At 35.1% G+C, this 14,809-nt stretch overlaps 1 pseudogene; it reads right to left on the reverse strand.

Annotated features, from left to right (window-relative positions):
- LOC107028311 overlaps window positions 1–13,408 on the reverse strand; it is a 20,293-nt pseudogene extending 6,885 nt beyond the window's left edge.
- Window positions 13,409–14,809: the final 1,401 nt, after the last annotated feature.

Genomic DNA, 14,809 nt, shown 5'->3' on the forward strand with positions numbered 1-14,809 from the left:
GGACCTTTGGTTGGAGTTAGCATCAATCAGGGGGTTGTGGTCTGATCTATGGGTCATAGGAGGAGACTTCAATGTGTGTAGATTCGAGGATGAAAGGCTAAACTGTAATAGAAGATCCAGTGCTATGCAGGGTTTCTCCAATACCATTTTGGATCTTGAATTGATTGATCCTCCTCTCCAAGGAGCACAGTTCACCTGGTCAAGAGGGGAGGAGACACTCCAAGCCTCAAGAATTGACAGGTTTCTTTATTCATCAGAATGGAGTGAGATGTTCAGGGCTATCAAACAATACACAATGCCAAGAGTATTTTCAGATCATAAACCCATCATCCTGGAAAGTGGAGATTGGGAGGCATCACCATCCTACTTCAAATTTGAAAACATGTGGCTTCAAGCAGAATGCTTCATTGATATGATAAAAGGATGGTGGCAGTCCTACAGCATTCAGGGAACCCCAGACTTTGTGCTGTTGCAGAAACTCAGAAACCTAAAGAAAGATATTTCTAAGTGGAACAGGGAGGTGTATGGAAACATTGAAACCCAAAGAACTAAAGCTCTTTTGGAATTAGGGAAGTTGGATCATTTAGCTGAACTCAGAACCCTTTCAACACAAGAGAAAACACAGTCCTTGAATCTGAAACCGCAACTTCAACAGATTGCAACAGCTGAAGAGATCTCATGGAGGCAAAAATCTAGATGCTTATGGCTTAAAGAGGGGGACAAGAACACAAAGTTCTTTCAGAGAATGGCCAATTCATATAGAAAGGGTAATTCCATTGGCAGACTGAGAATAGGAGATGAACTGATTGAAGATAAAGGAAGGATACAAAATGGCATTCTGGAGTATTATCAACAAATATACAAGGAAGCTGAATCCTGGAGACCCTCAGCTGTTTTTAAGAACATGTCCACCCTAAGAATAGAAGAAAAGGAGGAACTTGAACTTCCTTTCACTGAACTAGAGATCTCTAATGCTCTTATGGCTTGTGCCCCTGACAAAGCCCCAGGACCTGATTGTTATACCATGGCTTTCTTCCAAAAATCATGATGCTTCATTAAAGAGGATATACTAGCAGCTTTCAATTTCTTTCACCAGAATTGCCAAATGGTGAGGTCTTGTAATGCTTCTTCTATTGCTCTAATCCCAGAGAAGAAAGGTGTTGTAGAGCTTAAACACTATAGGCCTATAAGCCTCATAGGTAGTGTCTATAAGTTGTTGGCTAAATCCTAGCAGAAAGGATGAAAAGGGTGATGAATTCTTTAGTCTTGGGGCAGCAGAGTGCTTTTTTAAAGAATAGGCAAATAACTGATGCATCCTTGATTGCTAATGAGGTGCTAGACTGGAGAATCAAGAGTGGTGAGTCTGGGATCTTATGTAAATTGGACATAGAGAAAGCCTTTGACCAACTTAACTGGGCCTATCTAGTTAATATACTGAAACAAATGGGATTTGGTGATAGGTGGATAAGAGGATATACTTCTGCATTTCAACAATGAAGTTCTCAGTTTTGATCAACAGAAGTCCAGTTGGATTTTTCTCTACTCAAAAGGGGTTGAGGCAGGGGGATCCACTCTCTCCTTATCTATTCATTCTGGCTATGGAAGGACTATCTCAGTTACTAGCTAGGGCTAAAGAACTTCAATGGATTCAAGGATTTCAAGTAGGCAGCAATCCAGCCACCACTGTCAATGTATCTCACCTTCTTTATGCGGATGACACTCTCATTTTTTGTGGAGCTGACAGGCATCAAGTCTCCAATCTAAACACCACCCTTAGAGTTTTTGAAGCTATCTCCGGACTCTATATTAACATGCTCAAAAGTGCTATATATCCGGTTAATCAGGTGGACAATCTAGAGGAACTTGCTGGCATACTTAGTTGCAAAATAGGATCGTTACCCACCACCTATCTAGGTCTTCCCTTGGGGGCAAGTTTCAAATCTTCTGGAATTTGAAATAAAGTTATTGAAAAAATGGAAAAGAGACTTGCTACATGGAAAATGCAATACCACTCTATGTGAGGTAGGCTCACTCTCATCAACAGTGTACTAGATAGTATTCCTACGTACTGCATGTCTCTATTTCCAATACCAGGTTCAATTTTGAAACAAATAGATAGGCTCAGAAGGAGATTTCTATGGGAAGGAAATAGTCTCACTCACAAGTACTCTCTAGTTAAATGGAAATCAGTAACTCAACCTAAGTTTCAAGGAGGCTTGGGGATCAGAAATCTCCAACTTCACAACAAGAGCTTACTCATAAAGTGGCTCTGGAGATATGGACAAACTGAGGCTGGGTTTTGGAGAGACATCATCAAGGCTAAATATGGCATTCAAGATCACTGGAGTCCAATGAAAAGCACTGAACCCCATGGTGTTGGGGTCTGGAAACAGATAAGCAGTTTCAAAGATAATTTCTTCGAGGAAGTATCCTTCAAGGCTGGTAATGGACTCAAGATCAGATTTTGGCAAGACAGATGGCTTGGGAACTCTAGGCTAAAAGACTATTTCCCCTCCTTGTTCCAGATAGCCTCCAACAAAGAAGCAATTATAGCCCAGTACAGAGACAACAACCATTGGACACCTATTTTCAGAAGGAACTTCCAGGATTGGAAGATTAATGACCTCCTTTCCCTCTTAGAAACTCTGCAAAACACTACATTGGTGGTCGAAGATCAAGACAAGATTCTTTGGGGTAATTCTAAGGAGAAGACCTACACTGTGAAAGAATGTTACAAAAAATTTGAGCTCCCAGAATGGCATTCTACTAATTTGGCCTTGGAAACATGTCTGGAAAACTAGGCATTTGAGCTCCCAGAATGGCATTCTACTAGTTTGGCCTTGGAAACATGTCTGAAAAACTAGGCAACCCCTTAGAGTTTCTTGTTTCACCTGGACAGCCTTGAAGGAAGCATGTCTAACACAAGACAACCTCAAGAAAAAAGGTGCAATCCTCATCAACAGATGTGTCATGTGCAAGCAAACCAATGAGAGTGTTAATCACCTTTTTTTGCACTGCCCTGCAACAATTAGCTTATGGTATTATTTCTACTCTATGCTTGGCCTACAATGGGTAATGCCCTACAACATGAAGGATGCTTATGCCAGCTGGATATTGATCCATCAGAAAGATCTAGAGAATGATCCCAGCAGCCATTTTTTGGAGCATATGGAAAGAGAGAAACAACAGATGCTTTAATGGAATATCAACCTCTTTATGCACTCTTAAAGCCCAATGTCTAGTTAGTTTATTTAGCTGGCACTTTAATGCCAACATAAGTAGTGTGGATAACCTTTCGGATTTTGTTAGTTCCTATCTCTAGTACAGTAGAGTAGCAGGGTTCCCTATTGACTGTTTCACAAGTTTTTGCCAAGCTAGCTCCATATTTTCTGTTTGGAGCAGCTTTTTTGCACAAGGTGCTTTTGTAACTTCGCATCTTCTTGATGCTTTCTAATATCATTTAATTACTTTAACAAAAAAAAATAATGAATGAGCAGACAGCCAATTTCTGCGAATTTACTACGAAATAATTACGCAAGTCAAGTTAAACTGCATTTTATTGTTATGTCTTCAGTGTAATCGGGGATACCTTTCATGAATAAGAACATAGAGGACTATCAATTCACGAGGTAATGCGTTATCATTAACACATGTACACTCATGTAGCAGTTACTAGTTACTATAATGACATAGAATGCACCAAAAGGAGTGGAAACTGAAAGAACTTCATGGAGTCACTCCCTGAAGTTGAGATAAAAAAAAGTGAACTTCTTGAGAACACAATAAGCCTGTTATTCCCAGTGGGAGGAGAGAGAGGGGGGGGGGGTAGATTACGTATTGTCATTGCCAAGCTACTTGTCAAACATGATAAAAATCCAATTAGACAACAGGTTGAAGGTTTTATCAAAAGATTTCAAACTGTATGTACAGCACAGGTTCACTATGAAGGCATGAAATTGGATTCCAATTCTTAAGAAGTGAAGTATTCCAGATTGAACATACTCAATAAGCTATGCGAGTAACTGAAGCTCCTTGTACCATCACTAATTTATTTATAAAGTAAGGTAATTTTATTAATGGAGCAACATTATCAAGTAACTGGAAGTCCAGATTATGTCCTTATGAAGACACTAAGGCATCTCAAGAGGGACGTTATGTGGAATAAGGAACTATTAGGCTAAATAGAGACAAGGGCCAAAATCTTGATGGAATGTTAGAGCAGGATGCTGACAACAGAGTTTTAACACACACAAAAAAAAGGAGAAAACCATAGCGTTTATTCTCATCAATAAGTAACATTTATTGTTCGATTTACCCTTTGTTTCTCCAACAAATTGTGTTGAAATGATGAAGTTATGCAGTATTATTGCTCCATGAACTTCATAGCATTTCCAAACAAAAGATACTTGAAGTATCACATTCATTAGACGGGAATAAAAGTTGTGCATTTAAACCATCTCCACATTTTATGCATACAAATTCATGGAGGGTGTGAAACTTCTACACAATCTCAAAAGACAGCCATGACTGCTCATACAAATGAACAACACGCAGAATTGAATTAGGAAAAGATTTAGAGCCTGTTCAGATTGGCTTATTTCAAGTGTTATTAAGCACTTTTGAAGTGTTTGGGTAAAATAAAAAAGTGTTTTTTAAGTTTCTTAAGACAAATAGGCAAAAAAAAATTTATAAATCTAAAGGGAATAAGCCCAATCAATCAGGTTCTTAGTTTCAGTTTTGGTTTAGTGGGAAGACCTTATAATATCAAGCCACCTTACAGCCTCAAGAAACCAAGCAAGTAACTAGAACTCTTCATGGCATTACTAATTACTAACTAGTCGACCTCCTTTTCTATCAAATTCAGCAAGCTCTTTCTAATTCTCAAGTGAAGTTCCAGTCAAAGTAGAAAAGACTGGAATTGTTTGGCCATCCCTAACACGTTAAAGAATACTTATTGCTCATCAGTTGAATACAAAAGCCAGCTAAAAGATACTTAAAGCATACAACTTTTGCACCAATATTAAATTGTGGGCCAGTGTAAATAACCACATCCGTGTCTCTGTCATGCGGACACATTCAAGGAAACCTTGTTACAAATCTCAACAGTAGAAACTACTCAAACAATAAAAAAACACAAAACAAAGCAAAACTAACACAGATTACTGAATTATGAAAAGATTTCGCATCAGCGTTACCTGGTCCGTCGGAATTCCTTCTTTCATTTGTGCAATCGGTCACTACAGAATAAGCTATAGATGCATTTTCTCTTGCAGTATCTGACGGCATATCTGCTTACAACCTCCTGCAGAAAGAAAGGGAACAGAATGACAGTACGATTAGGTTTAAGGGTACAAAACCTCAACGAAGATAAAAAAATAAATATCAGAAGGTAAAATGAAGAGAACTTCTGAAAATAACTAGCAAATCCTTGCCTTCACCGTTCTTTAGGTTTTGATCCTAAAAAGTAAAACCTAAAAGTTAAATAACTAAAAGCAGAGAGGAGAGTTTGTTAAGTGTTAAGCAATAAGTAGTGTTAATTATTATTTATTGCGTAGGATTTTTATATTTTTGGTCTAATATACTACTAATTATATTACTCCCTCCGTTTCACAAAGAATGACCTGGTTTGACTTTGGCACGAAATTTAAGAATATAAAGAAGACATTTGAATCCTAAATTAAAGTTAGGTCAAATGTACGACCCTTTGATCTTGTGTCCTCAAACATGCCACGTCGAAAACTGAAATCAAAATTTTACCAAAAAACGAAAGAGGTCATTCTTTTTGAAACAGACTAAAAAGGAAAGGAGGTCATTCTATTTGAAACGGATGGAGTAATATTTTTTGTTTCATATATATATATATAAAACTAAAAATTATTATTAAATTCTTAATGGGTTATCAGTTAACCCAATAACCCAATATTAAAAACCAATAACGAGTCGATAACCTAATAATTTTTTTTGTCAAACCATTAAATAACCGTTAACCCAATAACTCGGTTACAATAAGCCAATAACACTTTTTCCGATTTGATATATTTATCCGTTAGAATTTTGCCACCCCTAGGGTTTGGGGAGGATAGATGGTACACAAATCCTTACACCTACTTCATAGGTAGTTATTTCGAATAAACCTTCGACACAAGGAAAACAGTCTGAAACACTTCAAAAAGAAGTACCAAAAGTCTAAGAAACAAAAATAACAACAAAAACAATGATAGTAAGAGAAAAGACACTACAAAACAACAATACCACAATGGGAGTATAAGGAACAAAAGATAGTACCGGAAATCGAAGGACATGAAACTAGAAGAACACAACTACTAATACGAACGGACAACACACACTTCTACTTAGTACCTACTAAACTTCTACCCCAATAGTGTCCTCCACACCCTTCCGTCTAAGGTCATGTCCTCAGCAAGCTAAAACTATGTCATCTCCCATCAAATCACCTCTCTCTAATACTTATCCAGTCTACCTCTACCTCTCCTAAACCCACATGATTAAACAATTCAGTCTACAAATTCTATATTATAAATAATTCATTTACAATTTCAACATAATAATAAAATGCTCACAGAATTCAATAAGAACTCCAACTGACCTCCGGGTCATTCACCCCCTAAAAACCCGCATGATAAAACAATCCAATCTGCAAATTCTTTGCATAAAAAAGATTCATTTATAACTACCACATTATAATAAAATGCTCACAAAATTCAATAAAATCCAACCAACTTTTACAACAGTTAATTCATCTTTATTTATAGAAAAATAAAAGGAAATCCCACATAATAAAACCACTCAGTCAACAAAAATAAAACAGCCAAAACAACTTCGGAATTACACTCTTCAACATTCATTCCTAACAAGTAAGATAATGAATGACCAAAAATGATTCATTCATCATTCTTTGAGGGGAAAAAAAATCGGAAACCCACATGACAAAAAAATTCAATTGGCAAATTCTTTGCTTACAAATGATTCATTCACAACTTCAACAATGTAACAAAAATTCTCACAGAATTCAACAAAATTCGACCAACAGTCAAAAAAGAAAGAAATGCCACATGATAAAACCACTCAACTGACAAAAAAGAATCTTTTACAGCCAAAACAATTTCAGAATTACACTCTTCAACATTCCTCCCGAACAAGTAAGAAACTGAATCCCCAAAAGGTTAATCAATTTTTTCCATGTAAACATCAGTTTAAGCGTTTTTAGAAGTAATTTTATTATGCGAAACTGAAAATGGAGAGAATTTACCTTTAAAATCACAAAAAAAACCTATGGAAAATATATTTGCTATTCCGCTCTCTCTCGTTCCCACCGAGGTTTTTTCTGTGATTTTAAAGGTAAATTCTCTCCATTTTCAGTTTCGCATAATAAAATTACTTCTAAAAACGCTTAAACTGATGTTTACATGGAAAAAATTGATTAACCTTTTGGTGATTCAGTTTCTTACTTGTTCGAGAGGAATGTTGAAGAGTGTAATTCTGAAATTGTTTTGGCTGTAAAAGAATTTTTTTTTGTCAGTTGAGTGGTTTTATCATGTGGCAGTAAAAGAATTTTATCATGTGGGATTTCCAACTGGAGTTATCTCCGTAATTTTTAAGGTAAATTCTCCTTTCCATTTTCAGTTTTGCGGCATAGAGTTACTTCAATTATCAGTGAAACCAATGTAAAGTTCACATGGAAATATAGATACTCTTTTTGGTCATTCAATTTCTTACTCATTCAAAATGAATGTTGAAGAGTGTAATTCCGTAGTTGTTTTGACTGTAAATAAACTATTCTTTTTGTTGACTGAATGGTTTTATCAAGGGGGGTTTACTCTTCTTTTTTTTGGGTCGAATTTTGTTGAATATGTGAGCATTTTATTATAATGTGGAAGTTGTCAATGAATCATTTTTAAGCAAAGAATTTGCGGATTGGATTGTTTTATTATGTGGGTTTCTTGGGAATGAACCCGATTAGTTTGAATTTTAATTGCATTCTGTGAGTATTTTATTATTATTATGTTGAAGTTGTAAATGAATTATTTATAATCATAGATTTCTAGACTGAATTGTTTTATCATGTGGGTTTGAGGAGAGATAGAGGTAGACGCGAGAAGTATTAGAGAGAGAGAGTTGAATAGATAGGAAAGACGTAGTTTTAGCGTGCTAAGAACATGATCTTAGATAGGAGGGTGCAAAGGACACAATTATGGTAGAAGGTTAGTTGGTAGAAGTGTGTTATTCCATTTGTATTAGTTGTACTATTGCTCTTGTAGTGTCATGTCGTTCAACTACTCTTTGATTCCTTATACCTCGCCTCGATTATGGTATTGTTTTTTTTGTAGTTTTTGTTCCTTTACTATCTATTGTTTTTGTTATTAGTTGTTGTTTCTTGAACTTCCGTTAATTCATTTTGGGATTGCTTTGGACTATTTTTTCTTGAGCCGAGGTTTATTTGAAACAACCTCTCTACCTATGAGGTAGAGTCAAGGTTTGCGTACCTTCTACCCTCTCCAAACCCCAGTGGTTATATTGTAGTTGTTTGAGAGATTTTTTTCCATTTTTTCATAGAGAAAGATGAATAAACTTTACTTGTCTATTTTAGTTGAAGACTCTCAAAATAGTGAGCATTATTCTAAAATGTCGAAGAATGTACTCTTAAGTATCACTCTGACATAGTCTTGGATGTTTAAGGGTTTAGCAGTTGTAATTAATCATGATTAAAATGGATCAATATCACCTTGCTATAGTTATTTAAGACTTGAGAGATCCAACATTAAATCTCCTTATCTTAATGAATGATTAGTTTTAAAGTCAAATGAGAAGCCACATGCAAGAACATTGCCTTAAGTTGGACAGCTATGAAACTTTTTTTTGATGAAGGCTATTCTATGAAACTAATATTAATAAATTGCTTAAGAGACTTTTGACAGTTGAAGAAAGAAAATTCACAGGGAAACTAATTCCTTATTGAGACTATGAAAGTTCCAACACAAGCATCATGGATGTTGCAAAAGATATTGCATATGAGGAAATTCTGGCAGACTTAGGGAGTCACTGAAAAGCTGATCCACAAAGGAAAATTTCTGATCTCAAAGGCGTATACACCAGCTAAGAGGTGAGGGTCCTAATGTGAAATGGAAGAACTTGGTATGTCATAGTTGTGCTGAAGCAAAACATATATTTATACTATACTATGGCTACAAACCAAAGACCTACTATTGAAATGGGGTATTCCAGTGGCAGCAATATGTGTCCTATGTAATGATGAAGCCGAAAGTACAGATCATTTATTTTTTATACCAAAGCATTATGGACATCGATACTAGCATGGAATAAATGGCATAGAGGCATACTTCAATGGGAAGATGAACAGAAATGGGTGGATAAGAAGGCAAAGAGTAAACAAGAAAGAGGTATCATCTTGAAGGTCAGTTTTGCTGCGGTTCTATAGAACAACTGAACGAAACAAGAGGATTTTTCAACAAATTAAGAGACCAATGGAAGCACTTCTTCATCACATAAAACTGGGACTTTGTACAAGAGTTGGAATAGAAAGTTGATGGAGTACATAGATACATGCTAGTTTGGAGTGGTAGGTAGCCGAGCAATGGAATAATTTTGATTACTATAGGTTGTTGATAGTTATTAAGAAGGGTAAAGTAGGTTTCTTTCCCTTGGTACTGTAATTGATCTCACTTGGTGTTATACAGATATCTTTCTAGATATTCTACAAAGATATAGATAGATAGCATATCGTTAGGATTTCCTCTTTATTTCTTTCCTTAGTTAGCTTCTAATATTATTGTATTTATACATGTTTACCTATTGAATAAGATACAAGTTATTCTCTCCAATTCCTTGCTCTCGCGCCTCACCACTGGTGGTTGCTGGAACTAGTCGCTGCCATATTTCTGGTTCATGTGACTTCACCACTGGTGGTCTGTCTTACTGATTTGACGTTACCTTTAGATTCCCAGTTGATTTATGGTGATTTTCTTATCATTGGACTACATTATGAAGATTTAACATCACGATCAAGGTTCTGCAATCTTTCTTTTGGTGATACTTTAGTTTGAATTCCTTTCTCTGCTGCTGTTTGGTCTGTTTCGAGCCAGACAACTGTCTGATCTTTGATGCTGCTGGTTCAAATTTCCTCTCTGTTGCTTGATTGGGAGCCTCGGTTTGTTGAATGCTCAGGTGTTATTTCTCCATTTTTAGCACATTGTCGATTGGGACATCCTTCACTACCTTTGTTGAAGAAGCTTTGTCCTGAGTTTCAAAATATTACTTCATTGGATTGAGAATCATGTCGATTTGCTAAACACCATAGCACCTCTTTTAATGAGAAGGTAGAAGCAAGAATTTTGCGTTGGACTCGGATGCGATAGAATTAATATCCTTAGATTGCTAAAGAGACTTTCGACAACTGAAGAAAGAAAATTCACTTTTAAAGCTCTTCAAACTAAATAAAAAGGAGCTTGGTTACAAGTCTTTAGAAAATGAACATAGCTTTAGGACATTTCTTTAAAAAGAAGATTGTAATAACATGTAGGAACATGTGTAAGATAATATAGTATTAGATACGAACTATTAGTCTCTAACACAAAGAAACTTCCGTGCGGAGACAAGATTGATCATACCAATAAGAACAAACAACTGTTTCTTATGCATGCGCGTATTTTTTAAAGAAAAAAAAATATGTGCAACTAGTTGATAAGAAAGCTAAGCAAAAAAGCTGAACTTATAAAATTTATGAAGAATCACGATCAATTAAAAGAAAAATTCTTCTATTGATGGTGAAACTAAAATTTAATTGTTTCACACATACTTGGCATGATACCTAAATCAGAACTTAAAACTAGTTGCTAGTGGAAATGACACAACAAAGAGCTTAACAAACTGATAATCAACAGAATATGCCAAGCAAATTTACATAATCAAAGAGCATTTATTCTACCAATACACTAAAAAGATAATTATATGTAACAAAAAAGTGAATATGCCGAGCAAAGCTGAATTACTCATACCTGAATATCAAAAAAGTGAAGTCCAGACCGCACAAGGGTAGACAGAGCCGAGACAGAACTACAACTATAACCAACTGTTACCAGAACTTTCTGTAGGGACGGAAAAGAACTACTAAAAGATTCTTACTCTAAGCAAATTCACCCTAAACTTGCGAGAAGTGTACCTTCAATCAATATCAATCTGAAATTACTTTGCACCAACTCATACTGAACTGAAACCCAGCCCTACTACAAGCTGAGTGGTAAGCTTTATTGGTCTAGCTTAACTAGCAACCCAGTAGATCAATAATCAAGGTATTCTATTGGTAAAAGAGAAGACGTCAGAACCACAGTTATGGAATGCTTGCTGATTGACATTTTGTACAATTAGTTCTGTTTAACATAATTCTATAGTAGATGCAACAGAACTCAAGCTTTCAAGTAAAGGCCTGTTCAAGTTTAACATGCCACTAGAATCCTGCCAGTAAGTTCTTTTTGCATCCTGTAAAGTCCTTAATGCCCCTTGTTTGTACTTTCTATGATTTCAAATTAAGGAGAAGCAGATTTTTGTTTTTTAACAATGTTAAGACTCCAAGTTTTTGCTGAAACAAGCAAAACCACATATGTAGGACATGTGCTACACAATTATGGTCTAAAGGTTTAATATTCTACACTGACAATATGATTATAAAGCTATTTAAAAAGAAATGACAAATAGCAATCTAGTATAAGCATAGATTTGTACACTCCAAGAAGGGTTAGCGACCTGGTGCAGCCAGTTAATAAGAATTAGGTTGAATTGACAATGCAAGAATTCTTAAAGTACATTTTTATCCATCAACTACTGCATCGCCCTGATCTCTGTTCCATTAGTCAGTATCATAGTCTGCCCATTATGTTCGCAAGTCGAATCTTAGCTCAAGCCTACCCCTGCACCTCTTTTCACCTAAACAGGAGGCACCTGCCCCAGAAATGCATGCCTCATAAGTCATATCACAGTCTGCCAGCACCTCTTTTTTTCTCTAAGGAGGCAAAACTATATGCCTTATACCACAGTCTACCCACTATGCTCGCAAGTGGAATCTTAGCTTAAGCCTATCTTTGTACCCTGAAAGTTTAGATATTGCAAAAGTATATTTTTTTCATAGTATTTGTACAGTATTTATAGGAGAACAAGTAAAGACCAGTTAAACTAATCAATCCCTAATTCTTAGGAAATCCTTGAATCAAGGAATTTCATCTAAACTATTTTCCTAGAATATTATATTCTAATCCTATATTTACACAAATCTGCCAGCTTTATTTGTGGATCAGATTATAATCAAATCTGCCAGCTCAATGGTCAACACACCCTTTTTTTTCCTGAATACTGCACCCACACCAGAAAAACTACATGCCACGTATCAGTTATTACAGTCTTCCCATTCTGCTGTAAAGTAATATCTAGTTCGAGCCTGCCTATACACACCCTCTTTCCTCAATAGTAAGCACCCGTCCTAGAGAGACTACACCCCTTGCCTCACCTTTTTTTCTCTATAGAAGGCCCCAGCCCACAAAAACTACAGGCCTCGCCTCACACCTGGAGTACAACAACAACATACCGATTGTAATCTCACAAGTGGAGACTGGGAGGGTAATGTGTATGCAGACCTTAGCCCTACCATACGAAGGTAGAGAGGTTGTTTCCGAAAGACCTTCAGCACAAGTAAAGCATATCAAACATACCAAAGCAACATCATATAAGCCATTTCGGAAAAAAAAATCAAAGAGCTTTATCAACAACTAGCAGTACAATAACTGAAACCAAGAGAACAAGAAGTAAAAATAAAATCCAGGAATAAGATACACATACATTGAAGTAATTATAATAATAAAAACCCTTTTACAAAAACACACTCAACTACCTATTAACCTTGTACTCTAAGGATCCTTCTACTCTAACATCACTCCCAGTGTATTCCGAAATTCCAATACCAATCACATACAATTTTGATAGAGTAAAAAGAACAAAACCCAACTCAGGATTTAGCGTAAATTGATGTAAAAACAGATAAAACAATACAGAAACCGAAGATTAAAAAAAAATACTCTTAACAGTTTAAGCCCAATGAAGAACCCTAAACAACAAACCAAAGAGGAATAAGCAAATACTGACAATTTTGAGGCGCAGTTTATCGAAATCGCCATCTTCCTTGAGCTCACATATTACATCTTCAGCCCTTATCCTTTTCCAATTTGTTCCATCACCATTCTCCATTGTTAATTTTCTATGCATATATGGATTTTGGTAATGAATTTGTAGAAATAGTAAACCCTATGCCTAATTGGAAAAGGGAGAAAAATTGATCATGAAACTAAATGTGTTTGGGGAAAGAACTAAAAACGGCCAAATGGTGCCAATGGGAGTTCGGTATTGTAATCACTATATTAAATATTTTGATTAAAAAAAATAGGATTTTGTTTTTTTTTTAGTTAAATTATTTAATAAACTTTTTTATATATATATTCACTTATTCGACTAATTAGAATAATTTATTAAAATTATTGTTCACGTCGTTTATAATTTTTTATCATTTTTCAACTATCTGTCTTAGTTAGTTCCATCCTTGAGGATAAGGAAGACTCTATTCAAATTGTAATTCACCTTAAATCACTAAATTCCATTCTTAGTAAGCAACTCAAGTTACTATTCAGTTTGAATCACTTTTAATGAATTTATTGTTTATTTTTACATATTCTACTAAAATCATTATTTGTGATGGTAAGGACGAAGCTTCACACTCAAGTAATTTCATATCTAGCGGATTTAGATACTTGATGAAAAAATTTATCCACGTTGAATCATTAGAGCTTCGTGGCTCTTCTTAAAATGAATCACATTCTCAGTGCTTCAAGATATTTGAATAAAATAATTGTTCATTCTTGACAAGCTCCGCTCTCGATGAGTTTCATATTTTTTTTTAGTGGTGAAGTGAGGAGCTCATAGAGTCAACTCAAGATAAGTTGTCTTTGGGCAATTTAGACTCAGATGAACAAAAAAGGAGAAAAAACTTTATTCTTACTGTATACCTAATCTTTTCATCCTTACAAGTTTTTCTCAATCGATTTTAATAAAGATTCAAACAAACTAAAAATTACTAAAATTCTTTTACTTCTATTAAGAGTAACGTATTAACAATTTCGTATATTTATCATTCCAACTTCATTAATCACCAAACCACAGTGACTCTTGAGTCATCGTACATGCATTAAAGAATAAAAAAAATGTAATATAATTAAAGAAGAAATGGTTTTTTGAAGCATGAAAGGATTAACTTTTGAAAAATATGGGTATGATTTATCCCAATAAGGTATTTCATATCATGACATAACTTTCAAGACAATCTTAAAGAGATATTTTTCATATACAAATTAGAAAAAATATAATAAACTTCCTTCAAAATATAAAAAAACTCATGTTTATATCTGAATATTTTTTTATACTACTTCAAGAGTTTTTATAATTATAAAACGACTTTTCAAAATTTCCATGCTCTATCACTAACAAATGTGTATTTATACAAGGAAAAGGCACAAATTCCTCTATGAATTTATATCGAAAAGTCAGTTACACGCTTTAACTGTCATGGCAACCTATTACCCATCTAATCTTGTTCAAAGTGATAGTAATACCCTCTAGAACGTGACATGACAAAAAAAAAAGTGTTTTCACTTTCCTTAAGTGAAAAGAAAAAATAAATGTTAAAATGACAAATTTGAACACATGGCGCTATTTTATTGGGCATTATATAATTATA

This window comes from Solanum pennellii, chromosome 8 (assembly GCF_001406875.1).
Source record: "Solanum pennellii chromosome 8, SPENNV200".
Classification (NCBI taxonomy): Eukaryota; Viridiplantae; Streptophyta; class Magnoliopsida; order Solanales; family Solanaceae; genus Solanum; species Solanum pennellii.